Below are 22,757 nucleotides of genomic sequence, written 5' to 3' on the forward strand. Positions count from 1 at the left end.
CATCCCTTGTGGCTAGGATCTGAGTCCATTCAAAGGGTTCGAATAAATGTTTAGGAAATGGTTTCGGTATATATTCCGCATTATTCACTTCTCTATCTAAATTGTAGTTTTCCCTTTGCAAATTCCCCAACTAAGAAGCCCCACACATCCAAATTGGAGTGTCTTTATGTATCCTCAGGACATCCCTATAGGAATGATCTTTCAAGTTTACTCGGTTGATTGCCCCTACTTGTTTCATTCCCTTTGCAGTAGTCCCCTACTTTGTTTATAGGTAATGACCTGACAATTTTAGTCTGTATGTCTTGTTTTGAAATTATTCCAAGTCCATTTGAGAGGATTCTTTTAACCCCATGGTGGCTTGTATATCTCCCCACAACTATGGTTTTAATTTTAGTAATCCTCCCAAATTGATTGTGCACTAAACTGGGTTGACATAATGGATTGTGGATTAGCCACATCCAAGGTTTGTCTTGGCCTTCCTAGTTTGGTTTTCTTGTAGACCATTGATTTCTTTTAATTCTCTCCTAAGTAGGATGGTAGCGTCCGCAAAGTTCCAACTTTTGAAAAGCCTGACTGCTCGGATCCCCAATCTCCATATAATGATTGTTTATCCACTTCCATGGGGAACCTCTCAAACTGAACTTCCTCAATTGGAGTTGATTTCAAGGTTATACTCCCATGTTTTTCTTCTCTAACCCTTGTAGTTCGACCAATCTCTTCAACTATCGGCACCTTGTCCCATCCTTCCTCACTATCAAGAACTTCCAGTTTAGATGATGGTGCTTTATCATTTTCCATGTTTCCCAACACGCCCTTTTCTTGAACTCTTTCCTTCATGGTTTCAATCTCATTTTCAATCAATTTTCTTGCAACCCCCTCTTGTAGATTCTATTTTTCTATCATGGTTTGTGTGATTTGCATAAGGTTTGTGTAAGCTTCTAGTATAGCTACTTTCATACCTGGTGTTGGATAATTTTTCCATTGATTTTCTAGGGTTTGACCCGCTTTCAATCCAACTTGGAAAGCCTCTAGAGCTGTGTTGATTAGTTTGTAGATTCAATCAGTCAGTATTGATCCAGCCGATTTTGATTTTGGTTCCTTGAATTGTGTTGAATGAGTTTGAATTTGTTTCTTATGTTTCCTTCTGTATCTTCTCTTCAGTCTCTTAATGTTGTTTCTGTCGCTTAAGTTTGTACCTCTTCCGTCTTTCTTTCCTCAAATTTTTAGAGGATTTACTGGATTTGTCAGATCTACTTGCATTTTTCTGCTTGTTCTCCTTGTCTTCGGCTCTAGTCATCACTTGAACACGAACTATTGGTTCCCGTTCTGATGAACTACTTGGCATGATTTGAATTATGTTTATAGCAGTCCTTCCTTTGTTGGTTGGATTCCTAGGACAATCTTAAGGAAAGTGTCCTCCCTTCCATCCACATGCCCCACAATAAGCCTCTATAGGTTGTGCATTCTTATCCAGTTCGAGACATCCATTCTTCTAATAATCATTCGCTCCACAATTATGACAGTTTCTAGTTTTTGGTTTGGATATTGTCTTGACCATTGGTGGTCTCGCCCCCTGATTTGCAATAAAGTTAACAGGTGTTGCATTAGTAGCTTCTTGAAACATCGTCTCTATAGAGACTGGAGCAGGTTGTCTATACCACTCTTCTTCTATCCCCATTGTTACGGAGCTTGTTTCAGGGTATGGAGTAATAGGTACTAGAGCGTGTCCATCCATCTGCCCATCGGGTAGCATATACTTGATCGGTACAGCATAATTCGCAATGAAGGGTGGCTGCTAGCCTAATACTAGTTGCGGTTGCTCTATATTCATTGGCAATCTCTGCATGGGTGCCACATTTGTTGGGTAGCGATACATGTATTGTCCTTGTGGCCTCAGTGGCACATACTGAATATTCCCATTGTATTTAGCTATAGTAACACTGGTTTTTCTCATGATTTATCCATTTCCCTTCAATGGTGCACCATTTTAATTGCCTTTGTGGTTGTCCTTGATTTGGTCCCTGCGTTGGGACTCTCAATGGCATCCTTTGCATGCTAATCAGCATATCATTCATGCACTTTAGCATGTCCTCTATGGAATTGGCAGGAGCCGTAACAACTAGTCCGACTTGTGCCGGCATAGTGGATGTTGTTTGTTTACTTTGTACGTCTTTATTTTTACTTTTCTCATTATAAATCTCACAATTATCACTCAGGTCGATTGCATCTAGACTACATTCTTTCCAAGTCATATGTTTTTTGTTGTACAAGATAGCATGTAATTCCTTGTTTAACAGTCCTTCCAAAAACAATGAGACGAGTCTTTCCTAGATTGGAATTTTCAACTTCAAACATCTGTCTATATATTGCCTCATTGGACTCACACTATCCCTTGTAGTCTCTCCCTGTTTCTGCCACTGTAGTGTGCTTTATCCCCATTTTGGAACAAGTAGCAACAAATCTCATTGCCAAGGTTGGCTAGTAGGTTATTGATCCAGGAGTTATGGTTTGAAACCAAGTCAAAGCTTTTCCTTCCAAGGTCATCCCGAACCTTTCAAACTGCATATGGAAGTTGGTTATGCAATCATCTCCCAAAACCTGTCTGAAGTTGGTCAAATGGTCATAAGGATCACCCGATCCGCTGTATTTTTTGACCCACTTTTGGAAATCTGCTCGTCTGACTCTATAATTGTGTTCTACACCGGATTCTCTCCCATTAATCCCTCAAACCAACTGTTTGGTAAGTGTGACTCATGTGGACCCCTTCTTGTCCTACTCATTCCTCCCCCTGTTATTGATGGTTTCCGCCTTTCTTTCTTTGTTGGTACCATTGAGGTGACTACCCCTTGTTGTGCTTCCTCATTGGTTGGCCATACTATTACATAAGATCTAGCATTTGGATCCACATCTTGACCAATTTCCTGTGCGGTTCCCATAATTACTTCATGGATTGAGTCTCCCTGGTACTTGGTTTGTTCAATATCTTTTGGAATCACTTTTTTAGTTAATCTCTTCTATCCACACCATTGGCCATGGTGTGTGAGGGTTATGCATTCCCTGTATTTCTCTCTCTCTCTCTAAGGTGTGTGGTTAGTATGTGTGCATTCATAGTCGCATTGAGGAGATGGACCAGAATGGCCACACTAATGTGAAGTAGGTATGTTAATTGCATGCTTGTGTAGTTGTGTGATTAGGAGTTGTGGTTAGGGTGATTGATGTGAGAAGTTAGTTTCAATCACATGATTGTGTGCAAGTGATTAGTAAGTAGGAATGTGTGGTTGATATGATGAAGAAGATGAGGATTCAGAAGAAGATAGCACTACAAAGGAGCAACCGCTTATGGATATTGAAGAAGACAAAAAGAGAAAGGCCAAAGCAAAATAGAAGGTGAAGGATAAAGATCTAAAAAGAAAAGAGTACCACCACCTATTCAATTGGAAACACCCACAAAGAGAGTTGCTCAGCTAGAACAGGAAAGTAAAGCTTACGAGCTGACTAAGCCTTCCAAGTCTTACTAATGTATTCCAACTATTTAATTTATACTAATTTCCCACTTACGCGTTCTCAAATCTACTGAAACCAACTATAAAACACACAAGAATGCCTTGGAAAATCCACTTTTACAAGCATTTCTTTCTCACATACACACCAAAAAAAATTAAATATGTATTTCTTCTTAAATGTCTCATTTCAAAAACATTTCTTTATCACAACTACCATAGACACCATATTACACTTTTAAACTGACATATGAACTTGATAATTAATAAAATTGATGTTTTTACTTTTCACAATCAAAATTCACTCTCACTTGCCCAATACCACTTGTTCTTGACACAATAAATACATGAATATTGAAATTTTTGTATTCAAATGATTTATTTTTTGTAAATTTTCACTTCTCCCAATCACAATGCTTCTATTATGCATTATTTTCTCAATGTACATCTCTAGCAAACATTCACAATAATGTAGAATCATAAACACATATGCAAGTCCATTTATGTTTCAATTTTCATGCTTAATATTCAAATTTTATCGTTTATTGTGTAGTTTTATATTTGTATTTATATTATAATTCAAAACATAGACCAACCTCTCATTTCTCACATTACATAACGTGCACACCACATTCACACACATAATAACATATCTCTCTTTACTTCTCAACATTTTCTCTCTATCTACTTCTATTCACTACAAGGAGCTTCTCTCTCTCTCTCTCTAACATTTTTTGTCACTCTCTCTCCATCTTTACTCTAATTCCAATAGCGCTGTGAGCGGGATGAAAACACACACAGCGCCTCTATAACGACCCGACACACACTCTTGGGAAGATACACACATACAATATGGGGCACCACTCGGCTTACACAACACACCTGGCCGAGACAGGGAACACACCTCTGGAGTGAGAGGAGAGAGACTATCCACTTGCCCACTCCACACAGACACACACACAGACACACAAAAACTCAGCTCAAAAGAGGAGAACTTCTGATGTTTAGATACAAATGAGCTTGGGCCAACACCAATGGGGCAAACAGCTCACACAATATGGGTAAAAGATACTAGATACAATCACAAATTGGAGAAGAAGCTTCACTCACCGGAGAAGATTACATAGAAAAACAGCAAAAAAAGAGTGAGAAATTTGGCAAAATGGACAGCGCCATCGTGTCTGGAACGGCCCAAAACCCCAGTCTACAATGTCAAAGTGCTCAAATCCGACCTCGGATGAGCAGTTTACGGCCAAAACAGGCTCCAAAATGGGCAAAAACACACCTGCGGCTGTTCTTCCTCTCTTCTCCACGTTTTTTCTGGTCTTCTCTCTGTTTTTTCAGTTCCCACACTTATCTTTATTACTTGGGCACCCTTGGCCTTTTAGATGACCTCAAACGGACCCCGAACAGGCCAAAAACTGACGTCGCAGTGCATAGTTGTCACCTTTTTGCATCATTCGCACACCTGGCACTCAGCTTTTTTCCAATAATGCATCTCGCCACCACGTGAAGTGGCCCCAAAAATTGGTCCTAATGATGACCTTTCTGCATAACTCTCACCAGAAAACACCCACGTTGTGTCCGTCCTCATCCGCGTGCAAATATTGACCTCGTTCGCCCTCCTGACGCCACTAGATGCCATCTGACGCACCCGCTGACCTCACGTCGTCGGCCTGCGGATAGCTTCCTCGAGAAGTTTTACGCGCTACCAACTCCTCCTTATTGTAGAAAAAACACACTAGTATTGGTAATAGTGAAAAACGATGCAGTAGATACACCCTGTCCTACCTGTACACATGTGGGCCCCACGTAACCACCTGGCTATGGAAATTGCGCAATCCTTTATTCAATGCACCATGCATGTGTATGTACATATGCGCAATCCCTTGCTCCAAAAAACTCCTGACAGCGCTATAGCACATACTCTCTCTCTCTCTCTCTCTCTCTCTCTCTCTCTCTCTCTCTCTCTCTCTCTCTCTCTCTCGCGCGCGCGCTAGTGACTTCCTCTCTCATGCCCTGGCGACCACCACATGTGCGCAACCGTCATTTGGAGACCTCTCTCTCTTGCTCTCTCCATATGGGAGTACACACACTCTCAAACACACACAGGGCATCCCTCATGGGCTCCCTCTCCCTTACTCATCCGTGCTCTCTACAGTGCCCTCTAGGGATCCCCTTTGACAACCCTCGACTTCTGGCAGCTTCTCCTTCTCAACCTCCTCGTGACGTTCCGAAGTTGCCAACAACCTTAGGTTATCAAAAATAAATATATTAAAGCCATTTCTTTTGAAAGGTTATTTAAACCCCCATTCACACACTCACTCCCATAAGAAGAGGAATTCTTACGTGGCAGAGTCAATCCCTCAAAACCTCAAAGATCTATCATTTTAAACCAACAATTCTCTTTCTCCCTCTCTAGTATGGAATGCTCACGAGGTCTCTCCCTCTCTTGGTTTTTAAGTCAAGAGTTGAAGCTTTTATCACTAATTACACTAAAACTTTTGTAAATTTTCCTTTTCTTAAAGGCAAGATTAAAATCTAACTGGGATTTTACAATTTCAACCGGTTAAATTGTAATGTACCTTGTTTTTTTTTTAACACAGCTTGATATATTTTTCCAAAGTCGGTCATGAAGGAGACATTTTAATGTTGTAAAGACAATCCCAAAAGACCTTAGAGATCTATTTTCGCAAGTCTTGAACTCATTACTAATGCCATCACTCTCGATCCGCTTAGTACTCTTGACAATCCCCTAAGATCTCAAAATCCAAATGTCGGAGTCTGAACTTGAGCCTTCCTACTAAGATACACACTCTAGGACTTTTCCAAGCTTGCAAGCTTACAACCTTCCCAAGTCGGAAAACGGGGAACTCGAATCATAAAATGCTAGGAAAACTCATAAACCTACCTTGAAAGTACTAGCAAATCATTCAAACGTTAATGCAATTATTAGCACGTGCTTCAAATCCTATATAATCATTTCTATGTGAAAGGCATAAAATCATGCTAAACAGGCATCATGATGCAGTGATTTGTATGCAAATGCTCCTAATATGCCCATGCATATCCCAAAATTAATCCCCATTTGATATAAAAGTGAAAAATATTGAAAGGTCTACATTTCTCCCCCACTGAAATGTGAAGTTGGCCTCGACAAACAAAACCGTCTACTACACTTCATTACTGCAGCTCCCCAGCTCTACAACTATAACAGCTATTTTTAAAAAATAACTTTCTCCTCTCCTCAAATATGAACACCCTTGTGAGCACTGCATTCTGAAACACATCATACATTGCATTGTAGTTTGGTTGTTCTAACTTGTTATAAAATGTGAAAAAGATTACATTTTGTAACAACTATAAATGAGTTAGTCATTAATTAGTGACAAACTAATAAACACTAAACATAGTGATATAAACCAACTAGCACTAACAAGTGTATATACCTCGCTGACAAACATTTATAAAGAACTACCAATCACCAACCCAAACCTCACCAATAGCAACTAAACTTGAATAATAAGGTGATCATTTAATCGAATAACTATAAATTGCCTTGTCTAGACAAGAAAATTATTACTATTTAATAGCAAGAACAATCCCTTTCCATGGTGAAAGGGCTCTATACAGGTACACCTATTAACCCCTATATTATAGAAAAGATCTTAGCATTTACAGTAGCTAAGTGGAAGTCGTCGCCTTTAATTTATTTCCCTTCATTTGAATTTTCAATTTTTTAATGTTGTTTTTTTGCATGCATTCTTTTTTCTTTTTTCTTTTTTTTGTACTTATGTTTTTAACAAGTCACGTAGGACTTGATTTCTTTTTATTTATTTATTTTGTGTACATTACACTCTCACTGCTACATCAAGTAGGAATTATTAGCACTTTACACTTCAACCCCGTACAAATCCTGGATACGGCTCATGGCTTTGACACTAGAGACAGAGTGGACCCACCCGCCTACCAAGTTTGTATGGCGACGGTCACAAAACATATATAATAAATTTTCTTTGCCCCCCTTTTGGCTCATCACTAGTGTAAAGTATCTAGCATATTGCCCATAATCTAGAGTTTGAAGGTCTGTATCCCAAACCATAGACCTACATCACTTCTAAGGATTGTTAAATCTCCATTAAGAGCATAAATATATTCCATAACTAGATTAGCTACAGTGACTCTATTAAATAATCACACAAACTACCACTCTGAGCCACTAATCAATTTGGTCACAAATAGATGATTAATAGGTCTAGATAAAGGAAAGTAATGAAAACTATATAAACCCCTAGTATAGCAAGCTTATTAAGACTATATATAGTGCAATACTAACTTGTCACTAACAATCCTCATGCAGCAATCAAAAAATGATAAAGACTTGTAAGCATTTAAAGTAACGATGGAAAGTAGACCACCTATTTAGTCTTCTTAAACATGCTCTGTTGAATAGCTACATCCCCAAATACAGTTTGGACATGTCATCTTCGCATCACAACAGCTATTGTCCTTTGTTTGAATTTACTTACGCTGTAAAGAGGATTACACTACACTCCCCCAAAGGAATGTGGGGATCCTACTCCTAATTTTTATGGGTTTTTGTTGTTTTTGTTTTATTTTGTTTTGATTATTTGATTGTTTTTGTGTTTCTAGTGTTATTTTCAAATAAAATAGAAAATCAAGCAGAAAATAATACGTTTCTTTTTGGATTTTTTTAATTATTTATTTTTTTGGATTTTTTATTTTTTTCAATATGTGTGCACAAAGCTAAGCAAATCTAAAGTCCATCTTTCCCCTGTACATCATCATTTTTAGATCTCCCACAAACATATGACGGAATAATGCAGGTGTGTTGGCTACACCAAAAGGTGCCACACATTGGACTATAGGCTTCCATACATGGTCCAATTGCCTACTCTCAGTAAAAGCTTCAGAATCCTACTCATATACCATACCCTAGTTAGAGGCATCTATGCAAGGTCTAGAAACCTTTTTTACCAAAAAGCTATAGCTCCCTACATGCGAGTCTTACCAAACGACGAGTGGACATTCTCCAACAAAGAATAAACCGAGAAATTTTCTCACAAACATTGAGCTTTGTTATTAGTATCCTCTACATATATCAAGTGGCCACCTCGACGGATTGCCTAGTGCCTTTGCAATGGAGGAACCTGTAGGGAAGTGTGTAAAGTAGTTAAAATACATCTCGAGAAAAGAGCTCAAAGCTTCCCTCATTATATATTGAGAAGCCATCTAACTTAGCTGACTATATGTAAGTGCAAAGTGGTGCAAAGTTGGCACCTATTTAAATCGGCTTCAATTGTAAAATGTAAACGATTTGGTTTTCGTTGAATATCCATATACTTGTCCTCATGGCAAAGCAGCCTTGCCCGGTTGCTAGTTGATAGCAACTAGCTGGAAGCCTTTGACCAAAAGGTCTACACAAGGTGCTCACACGCTGAGTTTGAGCTCGAGACGTCTTGAGTTGAAGCCTCTGCGCTTACCACTACGCTACATGTGTGCATCTGCAAGGATCATCAAACCTGCTTACTTTATGTTAAGCACAAATGGTGCCCCCCAATACGTGCACTGATCGGCTGTGGCAATCATCCCCATCAACACGCATACAACCTGGCCAAAATTTAACCATAGCCAAATGATTTTTAGCCTGCCTTCAAGAAAAAAATTTACACAAGTTTTAGTGTAATTATTCACAAAAGCTTCAAATTTTTACCTAAGAACATGGTTTTGCCCTTATTTTCAACGTTTATACGAAAATGTACTTTTATAGCCTTGGGCAGCGTAATACAGAACACCTCCAAAAATTAAAATAAAAACCTCTTGAAACAGTCCCTGCCGGCGCGGACTGTCTTGGGAGTTGTTTTTTAAACTTTTGGTTGCGTCTATTTTTAGTGGCGATTGCCTGACAAGAGTATGTAGATATTGTTCACACATGAAAGTTAAAATAAATACCATGTGAGCACCATGTTTAAGCTTTGCTTTTAAAAATGAGAGGTTGACGTTTTTCCAAATTAGTTCAACTCACCTGCAGACGAGCGAGAGAGAGAGAGAGAGATTTCTCAACTCTCGTGCGGCTCACCTGTGACGCTAATGAGAGACAAAGATAGATGATTTCGTGGCTGACTAGAAGACGAGAGAGAGAGAGAGAGAGAGAGAGAGAGAGAGAGAGAGAGAGAGAGAGAGAGAGAGAGAGAGAGAGAGAGAGAGAGAGAGAGAGAGAGAGAGAGAGAGAGAGAGAGAGAGAGAAGGCATGCTAGCGGATTCAAAAAACGGGAAAAAAATCTTTGAAAATAGTCCGTGCCAGCGCGGATTGTTTCAAGAGGTTTTTATTCTAGTTTGTCGATGTAGAGAGGATGGGATGCTTTATTTTTCCAGATTAGTGTCAACTCACCTGCGCACACACACACACACACACACACACACACAGAGAAGTTTTCTCAGCTCTCTTGCGGCTCACCTTCGGCTCTAAAGAGAGAAAAAGAGAGATGATTTTGTGGCTGACAAAAAGACCTGAGAGAGAGAGAGAGAGAGAGGGAGGGAGAGAGAGAGAGAGAGAGAGAGAGAGAGAGAGAGAGAGATCAGAGGGGGGGGGGGGGCATGCTGGCGGATTCAAAAACGAAAAAAAACCTCCGGAAATAGTCCGCGGTTTCAGCAGGTTTTTTCCTAGTTTGTTGACGTAGAGATGATGGGATGCTTCATTTTCCAGTGCCTGTTGCATGCGCAGAGAGCTTGTTTAGACACAAAAGATAAAATAAATAAAAGTTTATTCATGTGTGTGTGAGTCAACGTGTTTAAGCTTTACTCAACTCACCTGCAGTCGAAGAGAGAAAGGAGGGTTTCTCAGCTCATGTGCGACGAGAGAGAGAGAGAGAGAGAGAGAGAGTTGACCATTTTATTAGAGTTTCTCAACTCACCTGCAGTTGAAGAGAGAAAGGAAGCTGAGAGAGAGAGAGAGAATTTCTCATCTCATCTGCGAGAGAGAGAGAGAGAGAGAGAGAGAGAGAGATATTTTTCTTGGGTCCTCAAGAGGCAAGTAACTTAGAGAGAGAGAGAGAGAGTAGGCTTGCTGACGGCATTCAAAAAGCCTTCAAAAATTGAAAAAAAAAACCTCTTGAAACACTCCGCGCCGGCGCAAGTATTTTTTCTTTCAAATTTTGGCTCTCTTTTTTTGAAATTTTTGGTAGAGAGCCAGAGACAATGGCATGCTTCAGTTTGCAGTGGCCGCTGCCTACGCAGAGTTGACGGGTGTATGTAGAGCTTCTTTAGACACAAAAATTAATCAAAATAAAATTTGATTACAATGTATTGTATATACACTATGGATGAAATTCGAAAAGATATGTTGTAATCTAAAATGCCCTATTAAATACACTATTTTTGCACTCATTTTGTACGCTTTTATCTTCTTTATTTTTTTGGCGCGGACGGTTGTAGTAGCAAACAAGACAGCCAATGTAACTCAAAATGGAACATTTTTAAAGCTTAACTATTCTCCTTACGACGCGCAACAAATTAAATTAATGACTTGGTTTGTTGTTGCAACCAATCCATGCTAGCCAAGTCATCAACGTAACTTGTTGATTACAGACAAGGGGGACGAGACGAGTTTGTTGCTTAGTGCGCTAAGTGGGCTTACATGACTACAAAGCAGTTGAGAATATCCAAACTAGTCCTTTAAAAATATACTAAAAGCCGGTTTTCTGTGAACATTGTCCCCTATATTCGACCTATTTCATATACCTTGAACGTTATTTGAATTCGCTCATAGTCACAACTTGTTTTGTCTTCTACTAACAATGAGCCAACACATTACAATCTTTGGACATCAAAGAGGTCTAAAACTTGTTGTTGTTTTTGACACTCGGTTGCCGCACTTACGAAAGTGGAGTTGTTTCAGACCTTGGGAGGTTCTCAGACAGCATTATATGCTTGCGAGGTTTTGTTGATTTATTTGGAAAATCCAAGTGCCAAATTTTTGGTGGACTATTTTTGAGAGAGAATATGTCACCTGGAAATGTGTTATGTCTCTAGCATGAAGAGACTAACTATGTCTCAAATATTCAATTTTCACCATGGTCAATGGATTTGAAAACAACATCTATGGCATAATTATTTTCTTTCCCCATTATTGCTCTTGTATCAAATTGCCCCCGGATTTGCTTGAAATTTGTTTTCGCTTGGTTTTTCCGCTCGGTGAATAGAACTCCCCTTACATGCATGTTATTCCTTATGCACTATGCACTCGTGTTTCTCTTGTTGTGCTATGGATCTCAAGCATACATACATGCTACAGACACCTACTTACTAGTAAAAAGTTGCAGTGTCCAACGTGTACAATGCCCTATTCACTACACAAATTTTTAAAAGAAAAATTTCTTCTTTGCCACAACCAAAATCTATATGCAGATAAGGTAGCATCATGTAGTATAACTCACTAGGTACAATCAATAATATTTTTCCATTACATCATTCTCATTCATCTTATCTGGATTCATCTCACAATTTCCCAAAACATATAATTTATCCCAACCATATTTATCTCTCATCAATTTTAAACTAATATTACATCTAAGAAAAAAATATCTCACTCAAATATTTTATCTCCAAATAGGTAGGGGTTTTAATATATATCCCTATATTCAAGTGCAAATAGACTTATGAACACTTAGAAAAAAAACATTGGCACCACAAACACCGATAAACTAGCATCTTCAAACTTCTTCTCAAACCCTATATCTCAAAATTTTGTATCATTTCTAACTCTCAAACATCTCATACCTCTTGGACAATATCTCCCCTATATCTCTCAAACATCTCACTTCTCTAGCTTCTCTACTCTACTTCTCAATCATCTCTCAAGTCCTTTAACTATCTAACTTTCAAGCATGTCTCGGCTTGCTAACTTCTCCACTAACATCCATTAGGAAAAATATGAACCCTCTAGGGGCCCTTTGGGATTAAGGTTAATTAGAGGCCAGCCAATAGGAAGAGGGTGGTGGACACACTCTATACCCTCAAAAAAGTAGGGGGACAAGGTAGCCTTACACCTCTTAATGGCCTCTTACCTAGTGAGAAGGTAAGGGAGGTGGCTAGGGGAAAGGGGGAGGGAGGGAGCGAGAGGGGGGGGGGGGGGGAAACCACTTTGACCTCTTTTCCCCCACATTTTGGCCCGGATTTAAAAATACACTAAAAATTTCAAATTTTCAAAAAATTTCAAATTTCAAGTTTTCCCTCCTTAAAAGGTCCCTCAACCTATTTCATGGTTAAAAAAGTATTTTTGACCTCCAAAAGTCAAAAACGTGCACTAAAAATTTTCAAAAAATTAAATTTTTCCAAAAAAATTCAAAACATCATTTTCCACCCTCCAAAGTCTTTCCAAACCTATTCTATAGCTAAAAAGTGATTTTCTCTCTCTACAAACCCTTTTTCAAGCTCTCCACGGCTGCAACAAGCACATGCACCCCCTATAGTCCAGCATTATCTCTCTACAAGCTTTCTCCCATCTCCATTGTAGCACCAAGCAAGCTTCTCCCCCATCTCAGCTTCCCCTTGTCCACCACATAGTTCCACACCAACCTAGCTCCTCTCCCTTCTCTCACCTCCATTACAACATGAAACAAAATTCTACTCCTTCTACTTTCATTCACTCGCACTACATGGAAACCTCTACTCCCGAAGGTGGAAAAAGAATCAACTCACATGAATTACATACCACAAGAACAGGGGGTGTGAATAGTGCATGGGCATTGCAAGGATTCATCTCCAACATAAAGATAGAATGGTGAGAAAACTACCCTTGTAGCTTACATTCAGAGCTTAAGATCATCTCCATCTTTAAGTTTATCATGCTGGAGGGAATTAACCTCTTTATGGCTTTCAATGTTTAGGCTTCACACCTCATAACATTGGGTGGTGCTATTTTGTCGATGGCTTTGGTGCGCCATCTATAGTTTTGTAGCATGTGATTGAGTCTCACAATGTAAGTAAGTTGTGTTATCTATGGAGAGTCATCAAAGATTTGTCTTATAATTTATTCTTTGTATAGTTGTCATTAGATTATCAGAATGATATCATTTTGTACTTTATAACTTTGTGCTCACATAATCTGTTGTTTACTTATAGAGTCAACTTGTTTTGAGAGGACATGAGCAAGCAACCATGTGCAGAGATGGAAATCACCCTATTTTTGTTCCGTGAGGAACTTTTCACTACCATGTTAAAAGATTTTGATAAGAATAGTAGGATTTTTGTAGAATCTTGAACCAATAGGTACTCTCTAGGAGCTCTTAGAAAAGCCATCCCTATAGTACTACTATCTTCCCTAGTGTCATAGACACACAAATACTCGTGTATATGAATCTCTAGATGAGAAAGACAAATACTTGTAAGAGAAGCCTAACAGCAACAACATTGTCTCCGTTTGTAATTATTTTTATGAGGCTGGATTCCTCTATAAATGCAATATAAATATTTCTTTTTGTTAAATGGTGTCGCACTGAGTGAGAGTATTTAATTTAGATTACTGGGTTTTCATATAGATTTGAGAAATATTGTTGATTTTTATGGATGTTATGATTTGCCTGTAAGATGTTTGGAGCCTCAAGTTTTAATCATTCCACCATGAAGAAAGGAGCCTCAACCTTACAAGCACCTTACTGCCAATACAACAAACAAAAGGCCAGGTGAATGCCACCATGGTAGGTGGTCTGTCACCCAAGCCCAGCAAGTCCTTAAAACCATACATTTTGACCATATCCCCTATACATTTGAGTCATCATTGTAGAGTAGCTCTTTCTGACCTGCATACCACATAAATTTCTTGAAGTAAATATACATATGATCCATATAACATCTTTCATATACACTTTCTGACCTACATACCACATAAGTTTCTTGAAGTAAATATACATGTGATCCATATAGCATCTTTCATATACACTTTTCCAAGAGAACATAGTGCAAAGCACTTCATATTTTGAACATTGTTGAAAGGATATTGAATACACATGCATGAACATGTGGACAAGTAAATATACACACAATAGTTACTTACCAATCCTTGGATCAACTTATCATGATTTAAAGATAAATAATGACCATTAATTTGCTACTACATTTACCTTCTATTGTATTTCCTTCTTGTTCATTGGTTAGTAATGCATACATAAACAAGTGATATGATTCAAATGAAGTATTCCTATGTATGAGCATTTGAGCTCTTTGCCAAACACTTAATATGGTCTTGAAGTTCTAAAAACAATCTTTGTTAAATGGAAATACATCATATTGTCAAAGGAAAAAATTGTCTCTACATGCTTCTATTCATGTCAAAAAGTTCTAATGCAACACTATCCTAGTCATCAATATAGATATGATAATCGGGATGTATAAACATGCGGGTTCTTTGCCAAACACTTGATATGTTCTTCAAGTTCTAAAAATTTTCATTGTTTGATGGAAAAACATCATATTATGAAAGGAAAAAATTGTCTCTAAATGCATCTACTCGTCTCAAAAAGTTATAATGCAACACTATCCTAGTTATCAATATAGATATGATTGCAATACTTTTTCTTAACATTCTACATGCATAATTGCAATAAGCACATGGAAAAGAAGACATACCTAGTTGTAAGATGCAATTGGAAGTATAGTTGAGATGTCATTCCAATCCACCCATGAAGGCTCATCTGTGGAATGCAACCAATGAAGAAGCGCCTTCTTGCCATGAATATCAACCCTCATAACCTTAATTAGCCTCCTTTTTGTGGGATCCTTGAATAACCAACACATGATCTTCCTCTATTGGCCATGGAGGAATGCACCCAGGTTGTCCTGGATGCAACAATCTCAATCGAACATTGCGGCCTGAAACTTCATAAGCAATCTGCATTTCTTCCGATGAAGCTTGGAGCCAAAAGAAATTTTGGCCAAGGCTAGCAAGTGGTATCATAATATCCACCAAATTTTCCCTATCACTTTTGGGGATAAGAGGCATACCTGTTATACAGTCCAAGTTCTGAAAGCTATTTTGTATACATCCAAGCACAACAAAAACCTCAATTTCTCCTCTTTGCTCATGTGCAAATATTTTCTTAATGCATCCTCTATGGTGTGAATCCTTAAGAATCACATAATCACCCACCTGATACTTCTTCTTATTCACAAAAACTTTAGAATAACAAAATCCAATACCTCGAACATCCTTGTACTCTAGGGCATTGACCCTAGATCTCTTATAGAAGTTTCTTAGGTACTCCTTCTTGAGGTCACTTAGTTTGAATGTTTTCCTAGTCTTTCCCCCCACAAGAATGCCTTTTCTCATTGCTAAAATCTTGCAGCCACATTGGGAAAGTTGAGCGCTTGCATTCCACACTTTAAGTGCGTTCGGTTTAGATTTCACTTGCAGAATGCATCTCTCATGCCACTCATAGCATGTTGGAGAAAAGTAGTGACCAGCATTTCCTTCTGGCAATATCAAGCAAGAATGAATGAAACACTTGTTTCTTTCACATGCACGGATACCATCTAGCTCGAGATGTAATTGTTTCCATAGATGAGTGAATAAGAGGCGACTATGAAAATGAGTGTAAGAAATCTCATTTGCCTTGTTGTTGGTTGGTATCCTCAAATATCCCGAAACACATCTTTCAAAGGAGAAACACCAAAAGCAATCGTGTGAGCCATGACGAAAAATGTCATCGAGTATCTCTCCACTGCCTGATAAAGCATCAAAACATATTACAAATGAATGGATAATGTTAACATAAGATTTTAAGATACATTCTATAAGTAGAATGCTAACCTGCAACATGCTCTAGGGGAGAGATATTTGGACCATCATATTCTTCAGATAAAATACGCCAAGATATCAATAAGGAACGACAAACTTGTATATCATTTGCACTCCAACCACGATCTCTTGTTAGATCAAAGAACATGTGTGCAATATCAATGAGCAAAAGTCCCAATTGAGTGTGTTTTGTGCTAATACTAGGTACCATGTTTAAGATAAAGGGAAGGCACCATTGAACAAACTTCTAACACTCCTCAGCCTTGAACATCTTATAGTGCTTTGAGGGATTATATGGCCATCTCCCATAATTTAATATATCCTTGGGTATGGCTTTGGACACGTCTCTTACTGCTTCGTCAATTTTCTTCTTTGTCGTCGTAGAAGCATCCTCCATTAACTTTCGCACATACTTTTGAAACAAATTCAATGACAAAATATGCATCACATCATAGACAAGGTCTTTTGAGATGTCAAAGCCATACAAAGGGTACAATCTCCATAAGATGGATTCGCCCGATAACCCAACTTCTCTAAGAATCTCCTCTTTTCTCTCCTTTGTTGTACACCGACGTGAATGTCGAATTGCATCCCACATCTCTTTAACATGTCTTTCCAATGGAGGAAACCTACCTTGTTTTCTGTTATCATCATAAACGTAGCGCCTCCCATGGGAATCTTCTATGATTGTTGCCTTAGCTTTATCTCTCCTACAAAAGCTTGACCCACCATCTTTTACTTAACCTAGCTTGCAGTGAGCAGGATGATCTCCGGTGCATAAAGTTCTTAGGTGAGTTGAGTCGCCAGAATTGAGCTGCTCACTAATATCATTGGATGGGCAGTTATAATCTACCTTAAAACCATCAATGAATGAGCTTTCCAACTCTAAAATCAAGGGATATAAGAAAAATGAAAGAATATCCCCTTGCTTTTTCTCTAGGTCTTTGTGTGAAAAAGGCAAAAAAAGGACAGGTATAGAGCCTATAATAGACTTCTTGCCACCATTTAAAACAACAACTTCGACCACATCACTATCCTTGATTGAGGTTGTAGCTGCTTGGAAGCCATCCCAATGTAACATTAATGCAAAGTTTCGAGGATCACCCTATCAAAACAATCAATCCTTAATAAGACAAAAAAATGTGTTTAATTATTTGTGTTCACGTATATAGCACACATGCTCAAATTTATACTATGTGTAAATTTCACAAAATATATATATACATGCATTCATAACATATTTAAAAGTTCACAGTTATATGCATTATTACACATGGACATGCTCCAATTACATATATATATATATGTAAACACACGTACATATAAACATTTATATGTCTATGTGTGTGGACATAATCACACCTGGACATGCTCTGATTACATGTATATAAACACAAGTACATTTAAACATTCATATGTCTATGTAAATGTGTGTGTATTGTTTTGTATGCATACTTATATATCTAGAGGTAGTCAAATGTGTATAAATATATAAACCTAGGCCAATAGATACTTGGTGAGAAAATACCTGAATCTGCTTCTTCTCTTGATCAATTACTTGTTTACAATAGGTGCAATTGAACAAGTATTTGTCCAAATCCTGGTTCCAACCTTGTTGAAGCTCTTGACATTTAAGCTTTTCTGGGAACGCCTTGTAAGCCATCTTACAGGACTGGCTGGGACAAACAACTGGTGCTTCCCATTTTCCACAAGGATCCCAAAACTGTTGACATAATCTTGTCTTCTCACCATCCCAAAATTCATGGATATGCTCAGGAGCCTTAAATAGCTCCTCATGTAGCCAGTTACTTCTTGAGCGCCACATACCAAGGAAATCATGGCAAAAAGCTTCACTTCGACATAACTCCTTCAATTGATCAATCAAAGAGATGTAATGAAAAGGCATTATCTCTTTCCTTGGCTTCTGACATATGGGACATTTTTCACAACACATTTTGCAATCACGTTGTAAGGGCCTTGGACGAGTTCCATGATCGCATGTACATTTAAGAAAACTATCTTCACCATCTTCAAGACTTGGAAAAAGCAAGTGTGGAGTATGAGAGGAAGCCTCATCACCCATACAAAGCTTCCACTCTTGTGGATTGACCATGCCTTTACTTTTATATATTCTCATTAGCTGAGAGAAATTTGATGGTACAAAATTTCCATGGATCTTTCCATCCGAGCTAGTTGACTTTTCTAACAAAAGTTCGGCCAGACACTTCTCTTTGTCATCACCTAACGATGATTTTTTACGCTTTGTGCTTCCCACACCATGAAACAGAACTTTGAAAAGATCATTTTGTAGCTTTATTGATGCTCGGTGGTGATCTAAAGTTGCTTGAATTCGCACTATGCAATCCAGCAGTTCGTCATCCCAATTGTTTTCACTAGTCACATCCATATCGCCCTGAACGTTGACACTCAATTGTATTAGGTAAATATATGTGTACAATATACGCAAGCTATATTTACTTGATACCCATACTACATTTTGCATCATAATCATAATTTGACGACCAATGAAGTAACAAATAGATTCTCTATATAATCGTGCACTACTTGTAGATTTTAAATGTGTAAAAGGCTCAAATTTGATTAGTAATCTTTAGTTTTATAAAAAAAAGTTTAAGGTATAACTGTTGTTCCACAGTTTCAACTTCACTTGGTATCTATGTAAACAAATGATACACACTAGGTAGAAACTAACTTCTTATCACAAAAGGATTACCTATCATGTGATCCTTTTCAACTTCACTCGGTATCTAAGTAAACAAATGATACACACTAGGTAGAAATTAACTTCTTATCACAAAACAAAAGGATTACCTATCGTGTGAGGATCACGTGCAAGGATTACTTGTACATTAAACATTAAGTCTTCATTTTGAGACCATATTTAAATTGATATAGCCAAAATTTAATTGTAAGTCTATTATATCTCCGAAACCCACATGTAATACATGCTAAGTACTTATATCTATGTCACTTTTAGCATAGCTATGACACACCTACTTAGCTCTACTCTTACTACATCAAATGGAATCTCATCAGATGTCAATCGTATGCAATACTCCCCCAAGGAACTAAAACTTCTCTACATATTAGGTAATTTGAACTCAAAAAGAGCATTGCGAGCTAGACCACCCTAGGTCAGCCATGCATCATGTATAGCAATTTATAGTCTCGTCCCCTACAAATAAACGAGCATTGTCTCACACATCCCTGTTCAACATTGGCTCCTTGAGCTCGACCTGATCGTGCTACCCCTTCCCCGCGAGTGAGACAATAAGGGGGAGAGAGAGAGAGAGAGAGAGAGAGAGAGAGAGAGAGATTGAGTGAGTGAAAGGACAAAGAAAGATAGCCATGCCAATAACCACCCAACCATACCTATATATAGGCCCTTGGCCCTCCTATATATAGCCTCTGTACCGCATGTGTATTCATCGGTCCTTGGCCAGGGTCATGCCCTCCTATAGTCCTACCCTTAGCATGACATTACTCCCCCCTTGGAGAAACGTTTTAGTCCGCAAAAACAAAAGTGGTAGGATCTTCATAAGAACACTAATGTTTTCCAGAGTGGTATCCTTCATGGATCCAGCTGTTTGTTTGACTGAAAACACGGTGCATTAGGAGGTTGAATGAAATCAAGAATAACATCTGGATTTTGTACATTGTTGTCCATTTGTAACAATCTGTATAGAGTCTATTTAGAATGCACATGAGCATGCTAAACGAGTTATCACGACAAAGATGTACCTGAAAGAGTACCGCTTTTCACTTTCCTTGAAAGTAACTGGTTGATCTAACTCATCAGCCTACTGTAAGTCCTTGAATTGTTCTCCAATTTCATCAGTAAACAACCCCACCATAACTAGTGTTCAAGGTTGAAAACCTGATTTAAACATGAAGAGACTAAACCTAATCGCAAACATGCTTTATCTGATGGTAAGCAAACTCCAAGTAGAGCAATAAATGCTTATTAATTGGATTTCTTGGTGCTAATGTATGCACTTTTCATATCCTTTAGCACAAGATTACACTTTGTAATTTTTCTATCCCCTTGGATAACTGACATGCAGTACTGAGGAGTGTTTCCCCCATGGTTTACACACAATCTTCCCAGATGACTTGGAACTATCAATGTCCAGAATAACCATCGTGGTTAACTTGAAAAAATCAACCAACACCCAAACCAAGCCATGACCTCTGTTGGTGATTAGTAGACGCAAAAGTAATCTCATAGAGATACTGCACATAGAGTGCAAAATGCTTCGTAAGCAGCAACTTGATGAATACGCATGCCGTTCCCTGATACCAGTGAAAGGACATAGGGAGATAGACATGCCACTAACCACCCAACCGTACCTATATATAGGCCCTTGGACCTCCTATATATAGCCCCTGTACCGCATGTGTATCCATTGGCCCTTGGCCAGGGCCGTGCCCTCCTATAGTCGTACCCTTGGCATGACAGAGAGAGAGAGAGAGAGAGAGAATCAACAATGGCCCCGCAACATCTCAATTCATAATCCCGCATCCTATGCTCATCTATTTTGCAAACCTATTAATTTGGCTCGAATGTTGTACACCCCCGTCTCCTCTGCTCACCTATGCATTCCTTCACACCTCCCTACTAGCTTCATGTCCTGATGGACTTGGTGTGGCTCCACATGCGTCTTGCTTTGTAGAGAAACAAGATCGATAAAGATGAGGATAGGCTACATCATGGGACATCACCACAATACTAGAGCGAGACAAAAAGAGCGAGATGACATGCGCATGCACCCCAGAGCTCCCCTACATACGAGTGCCCACATAAAAAGGTCTTCTCTCTCTCTCCCCTCGCACCGCGTGCCTTATCCAATTTCTCTCTTCCTTTCACTTTGGCTCTTAAAAGAACAAAGCAGCTCCGCAAATACCATCTAATCTATGTTAATTTATTAGATATTATCTTTTAGCACTATATATTCTCTCACTAATCATGTATATATGTAGAGACCATAATAGTACATGAGAAAATTATGGCAAGCAATCAATCTTCTTAAACTATAGTTTACATATCATTCCTCTAAAATCTCAATCTTGTTAATAAAAATGCTTGCTATATCACGCTTTGAAATTTGTCTTTCACTAATTCATATTCGATACATCCATGTATGTGCACACCTAGAGTACTCAATATGTAAAATTATTGTGCATGCAAGCAATTGTCCTTGAGACACGTCATATACAAAAATTAAACAAAGGAAATAGCTTAAGAAAAGAATAATCACAACTTTTGAAGGTGAGTTGAATTAACAATTAAAATACACATCATATAAAGAAATTATACTAGGGAAGTGCTTAAAAAAAAGAACCATAACTTTTGAAGGTGAGTTATATTAACAATCAAAATAAGAACCTTCTCTCAAATGATTGAGAATAAAATCATCTAGGGCAATGTTTGACAATACAAATAACAATTCTTGGGATACACCAATATTCTTAAGAAGCGTGAAAACAATCTCACAAGTAGCCTGGGGTACATGAAAGTATTTGTGAGTGTGATTTCTCTGGTAGCATGATGCACAAACAGGATATATGAGAAATCCATATGCATAAGATCTATGGCGCTTCCCACAGCTTGATCTTTTGGACGGATCATGCTCTGGGTCTTCACATGGTGTATCACCTCGAGGCTGTTTTCCAAAAGTCACTTTTAGCTTTGGACGTTGAATCTTTTGACCACCTGGCTTGCGTCCTCTTTTTTTACCCACATTTTGAGGGTTGTTAATAAATTTGGAGCACTCATCAAGCTTGAGACTAACCATTTCCAATAAAGAATCCAAATCACCTGTAGAAAAATTGAAAATGCTTGTGATGTGTTCTTTAACATCTTTGAAGAGTGGAAGTTTATCTTCTGAATATATTGACAAAGACCAATCCCATCGATGCGAAATGTTGTGCAAACTCTCCATAGTAAATAAAGAGCCGCAAAGTCCAATTGAGCGTTGACTTGTGTGGACAGCATGAGCCCATCCAAGAGGTATAAATACCAGAGAACCTGCTTCGGCAACAAACCTTATATGCGGTTGTGGTAAAGGACAATTGGACTTTGTCATGCACTCTTTCCAAGAATGCATGGTAGCTTCATCATTTGGATCCCAAAAGAACCATGTCTTTTTCCCTTCGACTAGAGCCATCCATCCCGAAGTGCACAAGGGATCTATATGAAATGCAGTGAAAAAACCTTGATCTGTGTAATGTATGCCAATTTTTGAGAATCTCTCCCCCCTCTTTAGAATCTTTAATAATTCTAAATATTTATCATCACAAAATTGTGGAAAATCATTGAAAGCTTCTAGAAGTGGATTTCCTAATGGTATACATTCATCAATGATAGCAACGCATGCACCTTTTCTATGCTTAAATACTTTATTGTAAGTAGATATCTTTCT

At 38.4% G+C, this 22,757-nt stretch overlaps 1 pseudogene; it reads right to left on the reverse strand.

Annotated features, from left to right (window-relative positions):
- Window positions 1-21,727: 21,727 nt before the first annotated feature.
- On the reverse strand, window positions 21,728-22,502 carry LOC147417839 (uncharacterized; annotated as a pseudogene).
- Window positions 22,503-22,757: the final 255 nt, after the last annotated feature.

The sequence above is a fragment of the Adiantum capillus-veneris genome, chromosome 30, assembly GCF_014529385.1.
Source record: "Adiantum capillus-veneris isolate H3 chromosome 30, ASM1452938v2, whole genome shotgun sequence".
NCBI lineage: Eukaryota > Viridiplantae > Streptophyta > Polypodiopsida > Polypodiales > Pteridaceae > Adiantum > Adiantum capillus-veneris.